A 17,238-nucleotide genomic window follows, 5' to 3' on the forward strand; every position below is an offset into this window, starting at 1 on the left:
GGCTGCCTTAGTTTGAGCGGCCGCCTTAGTTTGAGCGGCTACCTTAGATTGAGGGGATGACTTAGTTTGAGCGGTTGCCTTAGTTTGAGGGGCTGCCTTAGTTTGAGAGGTTCCTTAGTTTGAGGGGTTGCCTTAGTCTGAGGGGTTCCTTAGTTTGAGGGGTTGCCTTAGTTTGAGCGGCTGCCTTAGTTTGAGCGGCTGCCTAAGTTTGAGAGGCCGCCTTAGTTTGAGGGGTTGCCTTAGTTTGAGGTGTTGCCTTAGTTTGAGGGGCTGCTTTAGTTTGAGCTTTTGCCTTAGTTTGAGCAGTTGCCTTAGTTAGAGCGGTTGCCTTAGTTTTAGGTGTTGCCTTAGTTTGAGAGGTTGCCTTGGTTTGAGGGGTTGCCTTAGTTTGAGGGGTTGCCTTAGTTTGAGCGGCTGCCTGAGTTTGAGCGGCCGCCTTAATTTGACGGGTTGCCTTAGTTTGAGCGGTTGCCTTAGTTTGAGGGGTTGCCTTAGATTGAGCGGCTGCCTTAGTTTGAGGGGTTGCCTTAGTTTGAGCGGTTGCCTTAGTTTGAGGGGTTGCCTCAGTTTGAGCTGTTGCCTTAGTTTGTGGGGTTGCCTTAGTTTGAGTGGCTGCCTTAGTTAGAGGGGTTGCCTTAGTTTGAGGGCTTGCCTTAGTTTGAGCGGTTGCCTTAGTTTGTGCGGCTGCCTTAGTTTGAGCGGTTGCCTTAGTTTGAGCAGCTGCCTTAGTTTGAGCGTTTCCCTTAGTTTGAGGGGTTGCCTTAGTTTGAGCGGTTGCCTTAGTTTGAGCGGTTGCCTCAGTTTGAGGGATTGCCTCAGTTTGAGCGGTTGCCTTAGTTTGAGGGGATGCCTTAGTTTGAGGGGATTCCTAAGTTTGAGCGGTTGCCTTAGTTTGAGGGGTTGCCTTAGTTTGAGGGGTTGCCTTACTTTCAGTGGTTGCCTTCCTTTGAGCGGTTGCCTTAGTTTGAGGGGTTGCCTTAGCTTGAGCGGATGCCTTAGTTTGAGGGGTTGCCTTAGCTTGGGCGGTTGCCTTAGTTTGAGGGGTTGCTTTAGTTTGAGTGGTTGCCTTAGATTGAGGGGCTGCCATAGTTTGAGGGGTTCCCTTAGTTTGAGGGGTTGCCTTACTTTTAGCGGCTGCCTTAGTTTGAGGGGTTGCCTTAGTTTGAGAGTCTGCCTTAGTTTGAGCGTTTGCCTTAGTTTGAGGTGTTGCCTTAGTTTGAGCGGTTGACTTAGTTCGAGCAGTTGCCTTAGTTTGAGGTGTTGCCTTAGTTTGAGTGGTTCCCTTAGTTTGAGGGGTTGCCTTACTTTGAGCGGCTGCCTTAGTTTGAGGGGTAGCCTCAGTTTGAGAGTCTGCCTTAGTTTGAGCGTTTGCCTTAGTTTGAGGTATTGCCTTAGTTAGAGCGGTTGCCTTAGTTCGAGCGGTTGCCTTAGTTTGAGCGGCTGCCTTAGTTTGAGCGGCTGCCTTAGTATGAGCGGTTGCCTAAGTTTGAGCGGCCGTCTTAGTTTGAGCGGCTGCCTTAGTTTGAGCTGTTGCCTCAGTTTGAGCGGTTGCCTATGTTTGAGCGGCCGCCTTAGTTTGAGCGGCTGCCTTAGTTTGAGCGGCTGCCTTAGTTTGAGCGGTTGCCTAAGTTTGAGCGGCCGCCTTAGTTTGAGCGGCTGCCTTAGTTTGAGCGGCCGCCTTAGTTTGAGCGGCTGCCTTAGTTTGAGGGGATGACTTAGTTTGAGGGGTTGCCTTAGTTTGAGGGGTTGCCTTAGTTTGAGCGGTTGTCTAAGTTTGAGCGGCTGCCTTAGTTTGAGCGGCTGCCTTAGTTTGAGGGGTTGCCTAAGATTGAGCAGCCGCCTTAGTTTGAGGGGTTGCCTTAGTTTGAGCGGCTGCCTTAGTTTGAGCGGTTGTCTAAGTTTGAGCGGCTGCCTTAGTTTGAGGGGTTGCCTTAGTTTGAGCGGCTGCCTTAGTTTGAGCGGTTGTCTAAGTTTGAGCGGCTGCCTTAGTTTGAGCGGTTGCCTAAGATTGAGCAGCCGCCTTCGTTTGAGGGGTTGCCTTAGTTGAGCGGCTGCCTTAGTTTGAGCGGTTGTCTAAGTTTGAGCGGCTGCCTTAGTTTGAGCGGCTGCCTTAGTTTGAGGGGTTGCCTTAGTTTGAGCAGCTGCCTTAGTTTGATTGGCTGCCTTTGTTTGAGGGAATGCCTTAGTTTGAGGGGATGCCTTAGTTTGAGCGGTTGCCTTAGTTTGAGCGGTTGCCTTAGTTTGAGCGGTTGCCTTAGTTTCAGCAGTTGCCTTAGTTTGCTCGGCTGCCTTAGTTTGAGCGGTTGCCTTAGTTTGAGTGGCCGCCCTAGTTTGAGCGGCTGCCTTAGTTTGAGCTGTTGCCTTAGTTTGAGCGGTTGCCTTAGTTTGATCGATTGCCTAAGTTTGAGCGGTTGCCTTAGTTTGAGCGGTTGCCTTAGTTTGAGCGGTTGCCTTAGTTTCAGCAGTTGCCTTAGTTTGCTCGGCTGCCTTAGTTTGAGCGGTTGCCTTAGTTTGAGTGGCCGCCCTAGTTTGAGCGGCTGCCTTAGTTTGAGCTGTTGCCTTAGTTTGAGCGGTTGCCTTAGTTTGATCGATTGCCTAAGTTTGAGCGGCCGTCTTAGTTTGACCGGCTGCCTTAGTTTGAGCGGTTGCCTTCGTTTGAGCGGTTGCCTAAGTTTGAGCGGCCGCCTTAGTTTGAGCAGCTGCCTTAGTTAGAGCGGCCGCCTTAGTTTGAGCGGCTGCCTTAGATTGAGGGGATGACTTAGTTTGAGCGGTTGCCTTAGTTTGAGGGGCTGCCTTAGTTTGAGAGGTTCCTTAGTTTGAGGGGTTGCCTTCGTCTGAGGGGTTCCTCAGTTTGAGGGGTTGCCTTAGTTTGAGCGGCTGCCTTAGTTTGAGCGGTTGCCTAAGTTTGAGCGGCCGCCTTAGTTTGAGGGGTTGCCTTAGTTTGAGCGGCTGCCTTAGTTTGAGCGGCTGTCTTAGTTTGAGCGGCTGCCTAAGTTTGAGCAGCCGCCTTAGTTTGAGGGGTTTCCTTAGTTTGAGCGGCTGCCTCAGTTTGAGCGGTTGTCTAAATTTGAGCGGCTGCCTTAGTATGAGCGGCTGCCTTAGTTTGAGGGGTTGCCTTAGTTTGAGCAGCTGCCTTAGTTTGATTGGCTGCCTTAGTTTGAGGGAATGCCTTAGTTTGAGGGGATGCTTTAGTTTGAGCAGTTGCCTTAGTTTGCTCGGCTGCCTTAGTTTGAGCGGTTGCCTTAGTTTGAGCGGTTGCCTTAGTTTGAGCGGTTGCCTAAGTTTGAGCGGCCGTCTTAGTTTGAGCGGCTGCCTTAGTTTGAGCGGTTGCCTTCGTTTGAGCGGTTGCCTAAGTTTGAGCGGCCGCCTTAATTTGAGCGGCTGCCTTAGTTTGAGCGGCCGCCTTAGTTTGAGCGGCTGCCTTAGTTTGAGGGGATTACTTAGTTTGAGCGGTTGCCTTAATTTGAGGGGCTGCCTTAGTTTGAGGGGTTCCTTAGTTTGAGGGGTTGCCTTAGTCTGAGGGGTTCCTTAGTTTGAGGGGTTGCCTTAGTTTGAGCGGCTGCCTTAGTTTGAGCGGCTGCCTAAGTTTGAGAGGCCACCTTAGTTTGAGGGGTTGCCTTAGTTTAAGGTGTTGCCTTAGTTTGAGGGGCTGCTTTAGTTTGAGCTTTTGCCTTAGTTTGAGCAGTTGCCTTAGTGAGAGCGGTTGCCTTAGTTTTAGGTGTTGCCTTAGTTTGAGAGGTTGCCTTGGTTTGTGGGGTTGCCTTAGTTTGAGGGGTTGCCTTAGTTTGAGCGGCTGCCTGAGTTTGAGCGGCTGCCTTAATTTGACGGGATGCCTCAGTTTGAGCGGTTGCCTTAGTTTGAGGGGTTGCCTTAGATTGAGCGGTTGCCTTAGTTTGAGGGGTTGCCTTAGTTTGAGCGGTTGCCTTAGTTTGAGGGGTTGCCTCAGTTTGAGCTGTTGCCTTAGATTGTGGGGTTGCCTTAGTTTGAGTGGCTGCCTTAGTTAGAGGGGTTGCCTTAGTTTGAGGGCTTGCCTTAGTTTGAGCGGTTGCCTTAATTTGAGCAGCTGCCTTAGTTTGAGCGTTTGCCTTAGTTTGAGGGGTTGCCTTAGTTTGAGCGGTTGCCTTAGTTTGAGGTGTTGGCTTATTTTGAACGGTTGCCTTAGTTCAAGCGGTTGCCTTAGTTTGAGGTGTTGCCTTAGTTTGAGCGGTTGCCTCAGTTTGAGCGCTTGCCTTAGTTTGAGCGGTTGCCTTATTTTGAGCGGTTGCCTTTGTTTGAGGTGTTGCCTTAGTTTGAGGGGTTGCCTTAGTTTCAGAGTCTGCCTTAGTTCAAGCGGTTGCCTTAGTTTGAGGGTTGCCTTAGTTTGAGCGGTTGCATTAGTTTGAGCGGTTGCCTTATTTCGAGCGGTTGCCTTCGTTTGAGGTGTTGCCTTAGTTGGAGCGGTTGCCTTAGTTTGAGCTATTGCCTTAGTTTGAGGTGTTGCCTTATTTTGAGCAGTTGCCTTAGTTTGAGCGGTTGACTTAGTTTGAGGTGTTGCCTTAGTTTGAGGGGCTGCCTTAGTTTGAGCGGTTGCCTTAGTTTGAGAGTCTGCCTTAGTTTGAGCGGTCGCCTTATTTTGAGCGGTTGCCTTATTTTGAGCTATTGCCTCAGTTTGAGGGGTTGCCTTAGTTTGAGGGGCTGCCTTAGTTTGAGCGGTTGCCTTAGTTTGAGAGTCTGCCTTAGGTTGAGCGGTTGCCTGAGTTAGAGCAGTTGTCTTAGTTTGAGGTGTTGCCTTAGTTTGAGGGGCTGCTTTAGTTTGAGCTGTTGCCTTAGTTTGAGCGGTTGCCTTAGTTTGAGCGGTTGCCTTAGTTTGAGGTGTTGCCTTAGTTTGAGGGGTTGCCTTAGTTTGAGGGGTTGCCTTAGTTTGAAGGGTTGCCTTAGTTTGTGCGGCTGCCTAAGTTTGAGCGGCTGCCTAAGTTTGAGCGGCTGCCTTAGTTTGAGGGGTTGCCTTTGTTTGAGGGGCTGCCTTTGTTTGAGGGGCTGCCTTAGTTTGAGCGGTTGCCTTAGTTTGAGGGGTTCCCTTAGTTTGAGCGGCTGCCTTAGTTTGAGGTGCTGCCTCAGTTTGAGAGGCCGCCTTAGTTTGAGGGGTTCTCTTAGTGTAGGCGGCTGCCTTATTTTGAGCGGTTGCCTAAGTTTGAGCGGCCGCCTTAGTTTGAGGGGTTGCCTTAGTTTGAGCGGCTGCCTTAGTTTGAGCGGCTGCCTTAGTTTGAGCGGCTGCCTAAGTTTCAGCGGTCGCCTTAGTTTGAGGGGTTGCCTTAGTTTGAGCGGCTGCCTTAGTTTGAGCGGTTGCCTAAGTTTGAGCGGCCGCCTTAGTTTGAGGGGTTGCCTTAGTTTGAGCGGCTGCCTTAGTTTGAGCGGCTGCCTTATTTTGAGCGGCTGCCTAAGTTTGAGCAGCCGCCTTAGTTTGAGGGGTTGCCTTAGTTTGAGCGGCTGCCTTAGTTTAAGCGGTTGTCTAACTTTGAGCGGCTGCCTTAGTTTGAGCGGCTGCCTTAGTTTGAGGGGTTGCCTTAGTTTGAGCAGCTGCCTTAGTTTGATTGGCTGCCTTAGTTTGAGGGAATGCCTTAGTTTGAGGGGTTCTCTTAGTTTGAGCGGCTGCCTTATTTTGAGCGGTTGTCTAAGTTTGAGCGGCCGCCTTAGTTTGAGGGGTTGCCTTAGTTTGAGCGGCTGCCTTAGTTTGAGCGGCTGCCTTAGTTTGAGCGGCTGCCTAAGTTTCAGCGGCCGCCTTAGTTTGAGTGGTTGCCTTAGTTTGAGCGGCTGCCTTAGTTTGAGCGGTTGCCTAAGTTTGAGCGGCCGCCTTAGTTTGAGGGGTTGCCTTAGTTTGAGCGGCTGCCTTAGTTTGAGCGGCTGCCTTAGTTTGAGCGGCTGCCTAAGTTTGAGCAGCCACCTTAGTTTGAGGGGTTGCCTTAGTTTGAGCGGCTGCCTTAGTTTGAGCGGTTGTCTAAGTTTGAGCGGCTGCCTTAGTTTGAGCGGCTGCCTTAGTTTGAGGGGCTGCCTTAGTTTGAGCAGCTGCCTTAGTTTGATTGGCTGCCTTAGTTTGAGGGAATGCCTTAGTTTGAGGGGATGCCTTAGTTTGAGCGGTTGCCTTAGTTTGAGCGGTTGCCTTAGTTTGAGCAGTTGCCTTAGTTTGCTCGGCTGCCTTAGTTTGAGCGGTTGCCTTAGTTTGAGCGGCTGCCTTAGTTTGAGCGGTTGCCTAAGTTTGAGCGGCCGCCTTAGTTTGAGGGGTTGCCTTAGTTTGAGCGGCTGCCTTAGTTTGAGCGGCTGCCTTAGTTTGAGCGGCTGCCTAAGTTTGAGCAGCCACCTTAGTTTGAGGGGTTGCCTTAGTTTGAGCGGCTGCCTTAGTTTGAGCGGTTGTCTAAGTTTGAGCGGCTGCCTTAGTTTGAGCGGCTGCCTTAGTTTGAGGGGTTGCCTTAGTTTGAGCAGCTGCCTTAGTTTGATTGGCTGCCTTAGTTTGAGGGAATGCCTTAGTTTGAGGGGATGCCTTAGTTTGAGCGGTTGCCTTAGTTTGAGCGGTTGCCTTAGTTTGAGCAGTTGCCTTAGTTTTCTCGGCTGCCTTAGTTTGAGCGGTTGCCTTAGTTTGAGTGGCTGCCTTAGTTTGAGCGGCTGCCTTAGTTTGAGCGGTTGCCTTAGTTTGAGCGGTTGCCTTAGTTTGAGGGGTTGCCTTAGTTTCAGGGGTTGCCTTCCTTTGAGCGGTTGCCTTAGTTTGAGGGGTTGCCTTAGCTTGAGCGGATGCCTTTGTTTGAGGTGTTGCCTTAGCTTGAGCGGTTGCCTCAGTTTGAGGGTTTGCTTTAGTTTGAGTGGTTGCCTTAGATTGAGGGGCTGCCATAGTTTGAGGGGTTCCCTTCGTCTGAGGGGTTGCCTTACTTTGAGCGGCTGCCTTAGTTTGAGGGGTTGCCTTAGTTTGAGAGTCTGCCTTAGTTTGAGCGTTTGCCTTAGTTTGAGGTGTTGCCTTAGTTTGAGCGGTTGCCTTAGTTCGAGCGGTTGCCTTAGTTTGAGGTGTTGCCTTAGTTTGAGTGGTTGCCTCAGTTTGAGCGGTTGCCTTAGTTTGAGCGGATGCCTTAGTTTGAGCGGTTGCCTTTGTTTGAGGTGTTGCCTTAGTTTGAGCGATTGCCTTAGTTTGAGCGGTTGCCTTAGTTTGAGCGGTTGCCTTATTTCGAGCGGTTGCCTTAGTTTGAGGTGTTGCCTTAGTTGGAGCGGTTGCCTTAGTTTGAGCTATTGCCTTAGTTTGAGGTGCTGCCTTATTTCGAGCAGTTGCCTTAGCTTGAGCGGTTGCCTTAGTTTGAGGTATTGCCTTAGTTTGAGGTGTTGCCTGAGTTTGAGAGACTGCCTTAGTTTGACAGTTGCCTTATTTTGAGTGGTTGCCTTATTTTGAGCTATTGCCTTAGTTTGAGGGGTTGCCTTAGTTTGAGGGGCAGCCTTAGTTTGAGCGGTTGCCTGAGTTTGAGAGTCTGCCTCAGTTTGAGCGGTTGCCTAAGTTTGAGCGGCCATCTTAGTTTGAGCGGCTGCCTGAGTTTGAGCTGTTGCCTCAGTTTGAGCGGCCGCCTTAGTTTGAGCGGCTGCCTTAGTTTGAGCGGCCGCCTTAGTTTGAGCGGCTGCCTTAGTTTGAGGGGATGACTTAGTTTGAGGGGTTGCCTTAGTTTGAGGGGTTGCCTTAGTTTGAGCGGTTGCCTTAGTTTGAGCGGCTGCCTTAGTTTGAGCGGTTGCCTTAGTTTGAGCGGTTGCCTTAGTTTGAGGGGTTGCCTTAGTTTGAGCGGTTGCCTTAGTTTGATTGGCTGCCTTAGTTTGAGGGAATGCCTTAGTTTGAGGGGATGCCTTCGTTTGAGGGGTTGCCTTAGTTTGAGCGGTTGCCTTAGTTTGATTGGCTGCCTTAGTTTGAGGGAATGCCTTAGTTTGAGGGGTTGCCTTAGTTTGAGCGGTTGCCTTAGTTTGAGCAGTTGCCTTAGTTTGCTCGGCTGCCTTAGTATGAGCGGTTGCCTTAGTTTGAGTGGCCGCCTTAGTTTGAGCGGCTGCCTTAGTTTGAGCGGTTGCCTTAGTATGAGCGGTTGCCTTAGTTTGAGCGGTTGCCTAAGTTTGAGCGGCCCCCTTAGTTTGAGCGGCTGTCTTAGTTTGAGCGGTTGCCTTAGTTTGAGCGGTTGCCTAAGTTTGAGCGGCCGCCTTAGTTTGAGCGGCTGCCTTAGTTTGAGCGGCTGCCTTAGTTTGAGCGGTTGCCTCAGTTTGAGCAGCCGCCTTAGTTTGAGCGGCCGCCTTAGTTTGAGCGGCTGCCTTAGTTTGAGGGGATGACTTAGTTTGAGCAGTTGCCTTCGTTTGAGGGGCTGCCTTAGTTTGAGGGGTTCCTTAGTTTGAGGGGTTGCCTTAGTCTGAGGGGTTCCTTAGTTTGAGGGGTTCCCTTAGTTTGAGCGGCTGCCTTAGTTTGAGGTGCTGCCTCAGTTTGAGAGGCCGCCTTAGTTTGAGGGGTTCTCATAGTGTAGGCGGCTGCCTTATTTTGAGCGGTTGCCTAAGTTTGAGCGGCCGCCTTAGTTTGAGGGGTTGCCTTAGTTTGAGCGGCTGCCTTAGTTTGAGCGGCTGCCTTAGTTTGAGCGGCTGCCTAAGTTTCAGCGGCCGCCTTAGTTTGAGGGGTTGCCTTAGTTTGAGCGGCTGCCTTAGTTTGAGCGGTTGCCTAAGTTTGAGCGGCCGCCTTAGTTTGAGGGGTTGCCTTAGTTTGAGCGGCTGCCTTAGTTTGAGCGGCTGCCTTATTTTGAGCGGCTGCCTAAGTTTGAGCAGCCGCCTTAGTTTGAGGGGTTGCCTTAGTTTGAGCGGCTGCCTTAGTTTGAGCGGTTGTCTAACTTTGAGCGGCTGCCTTAGTTTGAGCGGCTGCCTTAGTTTGAGGGGTTGCCTTAGTTTGAGCAGCTGCCTTAGTTTGATTGGCTGCCTTAGTTTGAGGGAATGCCTTAGTTTGAGGGGATGCCTTAGTTTGAGCGGTTGCCTTAGTTTGAGCGGTTGCCTTAGTTTGAGCGGTTGCCTTAGTTTGATCAGTTGCCTTAGTTTGCTCGGCTGCCTTAGTTTGAGCGGTTGCCTTAGTTTGAGTGGCCGCCTTAGTTTGAGCGGCTGCCTTAGTTTGAGCGGTTGCCTTAGTTTGAGCGGTTGCCTTAGTTTGAGCGATTGCCTAAGTTTGAGCAGCCGTCTTAGTTTGACCGGCTGCCTTAGTTTGAGCGGTTGCCTTCGTTTTGGCGGTTGCCTAAGTTTGAGCGGCCGCCTTAGTTTGAGCGGCTGCCTTAGTTTGAGCGGCCGCCTTAGTTTGAGGGGATGACTTAGTTTGAGCGTTTGCCTTAGTTTGAGGGGTTGCCTTCGTTTGAGGGGTTGCCTTAGTTTGAGCGGCTGCCTGAGTTTGAGGGGTTGCCTTAGATTGAGCGGTTGCCTTAGTTTGAGGGGTTGCCTTAGTTTGAGCGGTTGCCTTAGTTTGAGGGGTTGCCTCAGTTTGAGCTGTTGCCTTAGTTTGTGGGGTTGCCTTAGTTTGAGTGGCTGCCTTAGTTAGAGGGGTTGCCTTAGTTTGAGGGGTTGCCTTAGTTTGAGCGGTTGCATTAGTTTGAGCGGTTGCCTTATTTCGAGCGGTTGCCTTAGTTTGAGGTGTTGCCTTAGTTGGAGCGGTTGCCTCAGTTTGAGGGGCTGCCTTAGTTTGAGCGGTTGCCTTAGTTTGAGAGTCTGCCTTAGTTTGAGCGGTTGCCTTATTTTGAGCTATTGCCTCAGTTTGAGGGGTTGCCTTAGTTTGAGGGGCTGCCTTAGTTTGAGCGGTTGCCTTAGTTTGAGAGTCTGCCTTAGGTTGAGCGGTTGCCTGAGTTAGAGCAGTTGTCTTAGTTTGAGGTGTTGCCTTAGTTTGAGGGGCTGCTTTAGTTTGAGCTGTTGCCTTAGTTTGAGCGGTTGCCTTAGTTTGAGCGGTTGCCTTAGTTTGAGGTGTTGCCTTAGTTTGAGGGGTTGCCTTAGTTTGAGGGGTTGCCTTAGTTTGAAGGGTTGCCTTAGTTTGTGCGGCTGCCTTAGTTTGAGCGGCTGCCTAAGTTTGAGCGGCTGCCTTAGTTTGAGGGGTTGCCTTTGTTTGAGGGGCTGCCTTTGTTTGAGGGGCTGCCTTAGTTTGAGCGGTTGCCTTAGTTTGAGGGGTTCCCTTAGTTTGAGCGGCTGCCTTAGTTTGAGGTGCTGCCTCAGTTTGAGAGGCCGCCTTAGTTTGAGGGATTCTCTTAGTGTAGGCGGCTGCCTTATTTTGAGCGGTTGCCTAAGTTTGAGCGGCCGCCTTAGTTTGAGGGGTTGCCTTAGTTTGAGCGGCTGCCTTAGTTTGAGCGGCTGCCTTAGTTTGAGCGGCTGCCTAAGTTTCAGCAGCCGCCTTAGTTTGAGGGGTTGCCTTAGTTTGAGCGGCTGCCTTAGTTTGAGCGGTTGCCTAAGTTTGAGCGGCCGCCTTAGTTTGAGGGGTTGCCTTAGTTTGAGCGGCTGCCTTAGTTTGAGCGGCTGCCTTATTTTGAGCGGCTGCCTAGGTTTGAGCAGCCGCCTTAGTTTGAGGGGTTGCCTTAGTTTGAGCGGCTGCCGAAGTTTGAGCGGTTGTCTAACTTTGAGCGGCTGCCTTAGTTTGAGCGGCTGCCTTAGTTTGAGGGGTTGCCTTAGTTTGAGCAGCTGCCTTAGTTTGATTGGCTGCCTTAGTTTGAGGGAATGCCTTAGTTTGAGGGGTTCTCTTAGTTTGAGCGGCTGCCTTATTTTGAGCGGTTGCCTAAGTTTGAGCGGACGCCTTAGTTTGAGGGGTTGCCTTAGTTTGAGCGGCTGCCTTAGTTTGAGCGGCTGCCTTAGTTTGAGCGGCTGCCTAAGTTTCAGCGGCCGCCTTAGTTTGAGGGGTTGCCTTAGTTTGAGCGGCTGCCTTAGTTTGAGCGGTTGCCTAAGTTTGAGCGGCCGCCTTAGTTTGAGGGGTTGCCTTAGTTTGAGCGGCTGCCTTAGTTTGAGCGGCTGCCTTAGTTTGAGCGGCTGCCTAAGTTTGAGCAGCCACCTTAGTTTGAGGGGTTGCCTCAGTTTGAGCGGCTGCCTTAGTTTGAGCGGTTGTCTAAGTTTGAGCGGCTGCCTTAGTTTGAGCGGCTGCCTTAGTTTGAGGTGTTGCCTTAGTTTGAGCAGCTGCCTTAGTTTGATTGGCTGCCTTAGTTTGAGGGAATGCCTTAGTTTGAGGGGATGCCTTAGTTTGAGCGGTTGCCTTAGTTTGAGCGGTTGCCTTAGTTTGAGCAGTTGCCTTAGTTTGCTCGGCTGCCTTAGTTTGAGCGGTTGCCTTAGTTTGAGTGGCTGCCTTAGTTTGAGCGGCTGCCTTAGTTTGAGCGGTTGCCTTAGTTTGAGCGGTTGCCTTAGTTTGAGGGGTTGCCTTAGTTTCAGGGGTTGCCTTCCTTTGAGCTGTTGCCTTAGTTTGAGCGGTTGCCTTAGTTTGAGCGGTTGCCTTAGTTTGAGGGGTTGCCTTAGTTTCAGGGGTTGCCTTCCTTTGAGCGGTTGCCTTAGTTTGAGGGGTTGCCTTAGCTTGAGCGGTTGCCTCAGTTTGAGGGTTTGCTTTCGTTTGAGTGGTTGCCTTAGATTGAGGGGCTGCCATAGTTTGAGGGGTTCCCTTAGTCTGAGGGGTTGCCTTACTTTGAGCGGCTGCATTAGTTTGAGGGGTTGCCTTAGTTTGAGAGTCTGCCTTAGTTTGAGCGTTTGCCTTAGTTTGAGGTGTTGCCTTAGTTTGAGCGGTTGCCTTAGTTCGAGCGGTTGCCTTAGTTTGAGCGATTGCCTTAGTTTGAGCGGTTGCCTTAGTTTGAGCGGTTGCCTTATTTCGAGCGGTTGCCTTAGTTTGAGGTGTTGCCTTAGTTGGAGCGGTTGCCTTAGTTTGAGCTATTGCCTTAGTTTGAGGTGCTGCCTTATTTCGAGCAGTTGCCTTAGCTTGAGCGGTTGCCTTAGTTTGAGGTATTGCCTTAGTTTGAGGTGTTGCCTGAGTTTGAGAGTCTGCCTTAGTTTGAGCAGTTGCCTTATTTTGAGTGGTTGCCTTATTTTGAGCTATTGCCTTAGTTTGAGGGGTTGCCTTAGTTTGAGGGGCAGCCTTAGTTTGAGCGATTGCCTGAGTTTGAGAGTCTGCCTCAGTTTGAGCGGTTGCCTAAGTTTGAGCGGCCGTCTTAGTTTTAGCGGCTGCCTGAGTTTGAGCTGTTGCCTCAGTTTGAGCGGTTGCCTATGTTTGAGCGGCCGCCTTAGTTTGAGCGGCTGCCTTAGTTTGAGCGGCTGCCTTAGTTTGAGCGGTTGCCTAAGTTTGAGCGGCCGCCTTAGTTTGAGCGGCTGCCTTAGTTTGAGCGGCCGCCTTAGTTTGAGCGGCTGCCTTAGTTTGAGGGGATGACTTAGTTTGAGGGGTTGCCTTAGTTTGAGGGGTTGCCTTAGTTTGAGCGGTTGCCTTAGTTTGAGCGGCTGCCTTAGTTTGAGCGGTTGCCTTAGTTTGAGCGGTTGCCTTAGTTTGAGGGGTTGCCTTAGTTTGAGCGGTTGCCTTAGTTTGATTGGCTGCCTTAGTTTGAGGGAATGCCTTAGTTTGAGGGGATGCCTTCGTTTGAGCGGTTGCCTTAGTTTGAGCGGTTGCCTTAGTTTGAGCAGTTGCCTTAGTTTGCTCGGCTGCCTTAGTATGAGCGGTTGCCTTAGTTTGAGTGGCCGCCTTAGTTTGAGCGGCTGCCTTAGTTTGAGCGGTTGCCTTAGTATGAGCGGTTGCCTTAGTTTGAGCGGTTGCCTAAGTTTGAGCGGCCCCCTTAGTTTGAGCGGCTGTCTTAGTTTGAGCGGTTGCCTTAGTTTGAGCGGTTGCCTAAGTTTGAGCGGCCGCCTTAGTTTGAGCGGCTGCCTTAGTTTGAGCGGCTGCCTTAGTTTGAGCGGTTGCCTCAGTTTGAGCAGCCGCCTTAGTTTGAGCGGCCGCCTTAGTTTGAGCGGCTGCCTTAGTTTGAGGGGATGACTTAGTTTGAGCAGTTGCCTTCGTTTGAGGGGCTGCCTTAGTTTGAGGGGTTCCTTAGTTTGAGGGGTTGCCTTAGTCTGAGGGGTTCCTTAGTTTGAGGGGTTCCCTTAGTTTGAGCGGCTGCCTTAGTTTGAGGTGCTGCCTCAGTTTGAGAGGCCGCCTTAGTTTGAGGGGTTCTCTTAGTGTAGGCGGCTGCCTTATTTTGAGCGGTTGCCTAAGTTTGAGCGGCCGCCTTAGTTTGAGGGGTTGCCTTAGTTTGAGCGGCTGCCTTAGTTTGAGCGGCTGCCTAAGTTTCAGCGGCCGCCTTAGTTTGAGGGGTTGCCTTAGTTTGAGCGGCTGCCTTAGTTTGAGCGGTTGCCTAAGTTTGAGCGGCCGCCTTAGTTTGAGGGGTTGCCTTAGTTTGAGCGGCTGCCTTAGTTTGAGCGGCTGCCTTATTTTGAGCGGCTGCCTAAGTTTGAGCAGCCGCCTTAGTTTGAGGGGTTGCCTTAGTTTGAGCGGCTGCCTTAGTTTGAGCGGTTGTCTAACTTTGAGCGGCTGCCTTAGTTTGAGCGGCTGCCTTAGTTTGAGGGGTTGCCTTAGTTTGAGCAGCTGCCTTAGTTTGCTTGGCTGCCTTAGTTTGAGGGAATGCCTTCGTTTGAGGGGATGCCTTAGTTTGAGCGGTTGCCTTAGTTTGAGCGGTTGCCTTAGTTTGAGCAGTTGCCTTAGTTTGCTCGGCTGCCTTAGTTTGAGCGGTTGCCTTAGTTTGAGTGGCCGCCTTAGTTTGAGCGGCTGCCTTAGTTTGAGCCGTTGCCTTAGTTTGAGCGGTTGCCTTAGTTTGAGCGATTGCCTAAGTTTGAGCAGCCGTCTTAGTTTGACCGGCTGCCTTAATTTGAGCGGTTGCCTTCGTTTTGGCGGTTGCCTAAGTTTGAGCGGCCGCCTTAGTTTGAGCGGCTGCCTTAGTTTGAGCGGCCGCCTTAGTTTGAGGGGTTGCCTTAGTTTGAGGTGTTGCCTTAGTTTGAGGGGCTGCTTTAGTTTGAGCTTTTGCCTTAGTTTGAGCAGTTGCCTTAGTTAGAGCGGTTGCCTTAGTTTTAGGTGTTGCCTTAGTTTGAGAGGTTGCCTTGGTTTGAGGGGTTGCCTTAGTTTGAGGGGTTGCCTTAGTTTGAGCGGCTGCCTGAGTTTGAGCGGCCGCCTTAATTTGACGGGTTGCCTTAGTTTGAGCGGTTGCCTTAGTTTGAGGGGTTGCCTTAGATTGAGCGGCTGCCTTAGTTTGAGGGGTTGCCTTAGTTTGAGCGGTTGCCTTAGTTTGAGGGGTTGCCTCAGTTTGAGCTGTTGCCTTAGTTTGTGGGGTTGCCTTAGTTTGAGTGGCTGCCTTAGTTAGAGGGGTTGCCTTAGTTTGAGGGCTTGCCTTAGTTTGAGCGGTTGCCTTAGTTTGTGCGGCTGCCTTAGTTTGAGCGGTTGCCTTAGTTTGAGCAGCTGCCTTAGTTTGAGCGTTTCCCTTAGTTTGAGGGGTTGCCTTAGTTTGAGCGGTTGCCTTAGTTTGAGCGGTTGCCTTAGTTTGAGGGGTTGCCTCAGTTTGAGCGGTTGCCTTAGTTTGAGGGGATGCCTTAGTTTGAGGGGATGCCTAAGTTTGAGCGGTTGCCTTAGTTTGAGGGGTTGCCTTAGTTTGAGGGGTTGCCTTACTTTCAGTGGTTGCCTTCCTTTGAGCGGTTGCCTTAGTTTGAGGGGTTGCCTTAGCTTGAGCGGATGCCTTAGTTTGAGGGGTTGCCTTAGCTTGGGCGGTTGCCTTAGTTTGAGGGGTTGCTTTAGTTTGAGTGGTTGCCTTAGATTGAGGGGCTGCCATAGTTTGAGGGGTTCCCTTAGTTTGAGGGGTTGCCTTACTTTTAGCGGCTGCCTTAGTTCGAGCAGTTGCCTTAGTTTGAGGTGTTGCCTTAGTTTGAGTGGTTCCCTTAGTTTGAGGGGTTGCCTTACTTTGAGCGGCTGCCTTAGTTTGAGGGGTAGCCTCAGTTTGAGAGTCTGCCTTAGTTTGAGCGTTTGCCTTAGTTTGAGGTGTTGCCTTAGTTAGAGCGGTTGCCTTAGTTCGAGCGGTTGCCTTAGTTTGAGGTGTTGCCTTAGTTTGAGACTCTGCCTTAGTATGAGCGGTTGCCTAAGTTTGAGCTGCAGTCTTAGTTTGAGCGGCTGCCTTAGTTTGAGCTGTTGCCTCAGTTTGAGCGGTTGCCTATGTTTGAGCGGCCGCCTTAGTTTGAGCGGCTGCCTTAGTTTGAGCGGCTGCCTTAGTTTGAGCGGTTGCCTAAGTTTGAGCGGCCGCCTTAGTTTGAGCGGCTGCCTTAGTTTGAGCGGCCGCCTTAGTTTGAGCGGCTGCCTTAGTTTGAGGGGATGACTTAGTTTGAGGGGTTGCCTTAGTTTGAGGGGTTGCCTTAGTTTGAGCGGTTGTCTAAGTTTGAGCGGCTGCCTTAGTTTGAGCGGCTGCCTTAGTTTGAGGGGTTGCCTAAGATTGAGCAGCCGCCTTAGTTTGAGGGGTTGCCTTAGTTTGAGCGGCTGCCTTAGTTTGAGCGGTTGTCTAAGTTTGAGCGGCTGCCTTAGTTTGAGGGGTTGCCTTAGTTTGAGCGGCTGCCTTAGTTTGAGCGGTTGTCTAAGTTTGAGCGGCTGCCTTAGTTTGAGCGGTTGCCTAAGATTGAGCAGCCGCCTTAGTTTGAGGGGTTGCCTTAGTTGAGCGGCTGCCTTAGTTTGAGCGGTTGTCTAAGTTTGAGCGGCTGCCTTAGTTTGAGCGGCTGCCTTAGTTTGAGGGGTTGCCTTAGTTTGAGCAGCTGCCTTAGTTTGAGCGGTTGCCTTAGTTTGAGCGGTTGCCTTAGTTTGATCGATTGCCTAAGTTTGAGCGGCCGTCTTAGTTTGACCGGCTGCCTTAGTTTGAGCGGTTGCCTTCATTTGAGCGGTTGCCTAAGTTTGAGCGGCCGCCTTAGTTTGAGCGGCTGCCTTAGTTAGAGCGGCCGCCTTAGTTTGAGCGGCTGCCTTAGATTGAGGGGATGACTTAGTTTGAGCGGTTGCCTTAGTTTGAGGGGCTGCCTTAGTTTGAGAGGTTCCTTAGTTTGAGGGGTTGCCTTCGTCTGAGGGGTTCCTCAGTTTGAGGGGTTGCCTTAGTTTGAGCGGCTGCCTTAGTATGAGCGGCTGCCTAAGTTTGAGAGGCCGCCTTAGTTTGAGGGGTTGCCTTAGTTTGAGGTGTTGCCTTAGTTTGAGGGGCTGCTTTAGTTTGAGCTTTTGCCTTAGTTTGAGCATTTGCCTTAGTTAGAGTGGTTGCCTTAGTTTTAGGTGTTGCCTTAGTTTGAGAGGTTGCCTTGGTTTGAGGGGTTGCCTTAGTTTGAGGGGTTGCCTTAGTTTGAGCGGCTGCCTGAGTTTGAGCGGCTGCCTTAATTTGACGGGCTGCCTTAGTTTGAGCGGTTGCCTTAGTTTGAGGGGTTGCCTTAGATTGAGCGGCTGCCTTAGTTTGAGGGTTTGCCTTAGTTTGAGCGGTTGCCTTAGTTTGAGGGGTTGCCTCAGTTTGAGCTGTTGCCTTAGTTTGTGGGGTTGCCTTAGTTTGAGTGGCTGCCTTAGTTAGAGGGGTTGCCTTAGTTTGAGGGCTTGCCTTAGTTTGAGCGGTTGCCTTAGTTTGTGCGGCTGCCTTAGTTTGACCAGCTGCCTTAGTTTGAGCGTTTCCCTTAGTTTGAGGGGTTGCCTTAGTTTGAGCGGTTGCCTTAGTTTGAGCGGTTGCCTTAGTTTGAGGGGTTGCCTCAGTTTGAGCGGTTGCCTTAGTTTGAGGGGATGCCTTAGTTTGAGGGGATGCCTAAGTTTGAGCGGTTGCCTTAGTTTGAGGGGTTGCCTTAGTTTGAGGGGTTGCCTTAGTTTCAGTGGTTGCCTTCCTTTGAGCTGTTGCCTTAGTTTGAGGGGTTGCCTTAGCTTGAGCAGATGCCTTAGTTTGAGGGGTTGCCTTAGCTTGGGCGGTTGCCTTAGTATGAGGGGTTGCTTTAGTTTGAGTGGTTGCCTTAGATTGAGTGGCTGCCATAGTTTGAGGGGTTCCCTTAGTTTGAGGGGTTGCCTTACGTTTAGCGACTGCCTTTGTTTGAGGGGTTGCCTTAGTTTGAGAGTCTGCCTTAGTTTGAGCGTTTGCCTTAGTTTGAGGTGTTGCCTTAGTTTGAGCGGTTGCCTTAGTTCGAGCAGTTGCCTTAGTTTGAGGTGTTGCCTTAGTTTGAGTGGTTCCCTTAGTTTGAGGGGTTGCCTTACTTTGAGCGGCTGCCTTAGTTTGAGGGGTAGCCTCA

Source organism: Heterodontus francisci, chromosome 38, assembly GCF_036365525.1.
Source record: "Heterodontus francisci isolate sHetFra1 chromosome 38, sHetFra1.hap1, whole genome shotgun sequence".
Taxonomy (NCBI): domain Eukaryota; kingdom Metazoa; phylum Chordata; class Chondrichthyes; order Heterodontiformes; family Heterodontidae; genus Heterodontus; species Heterodontus francisci.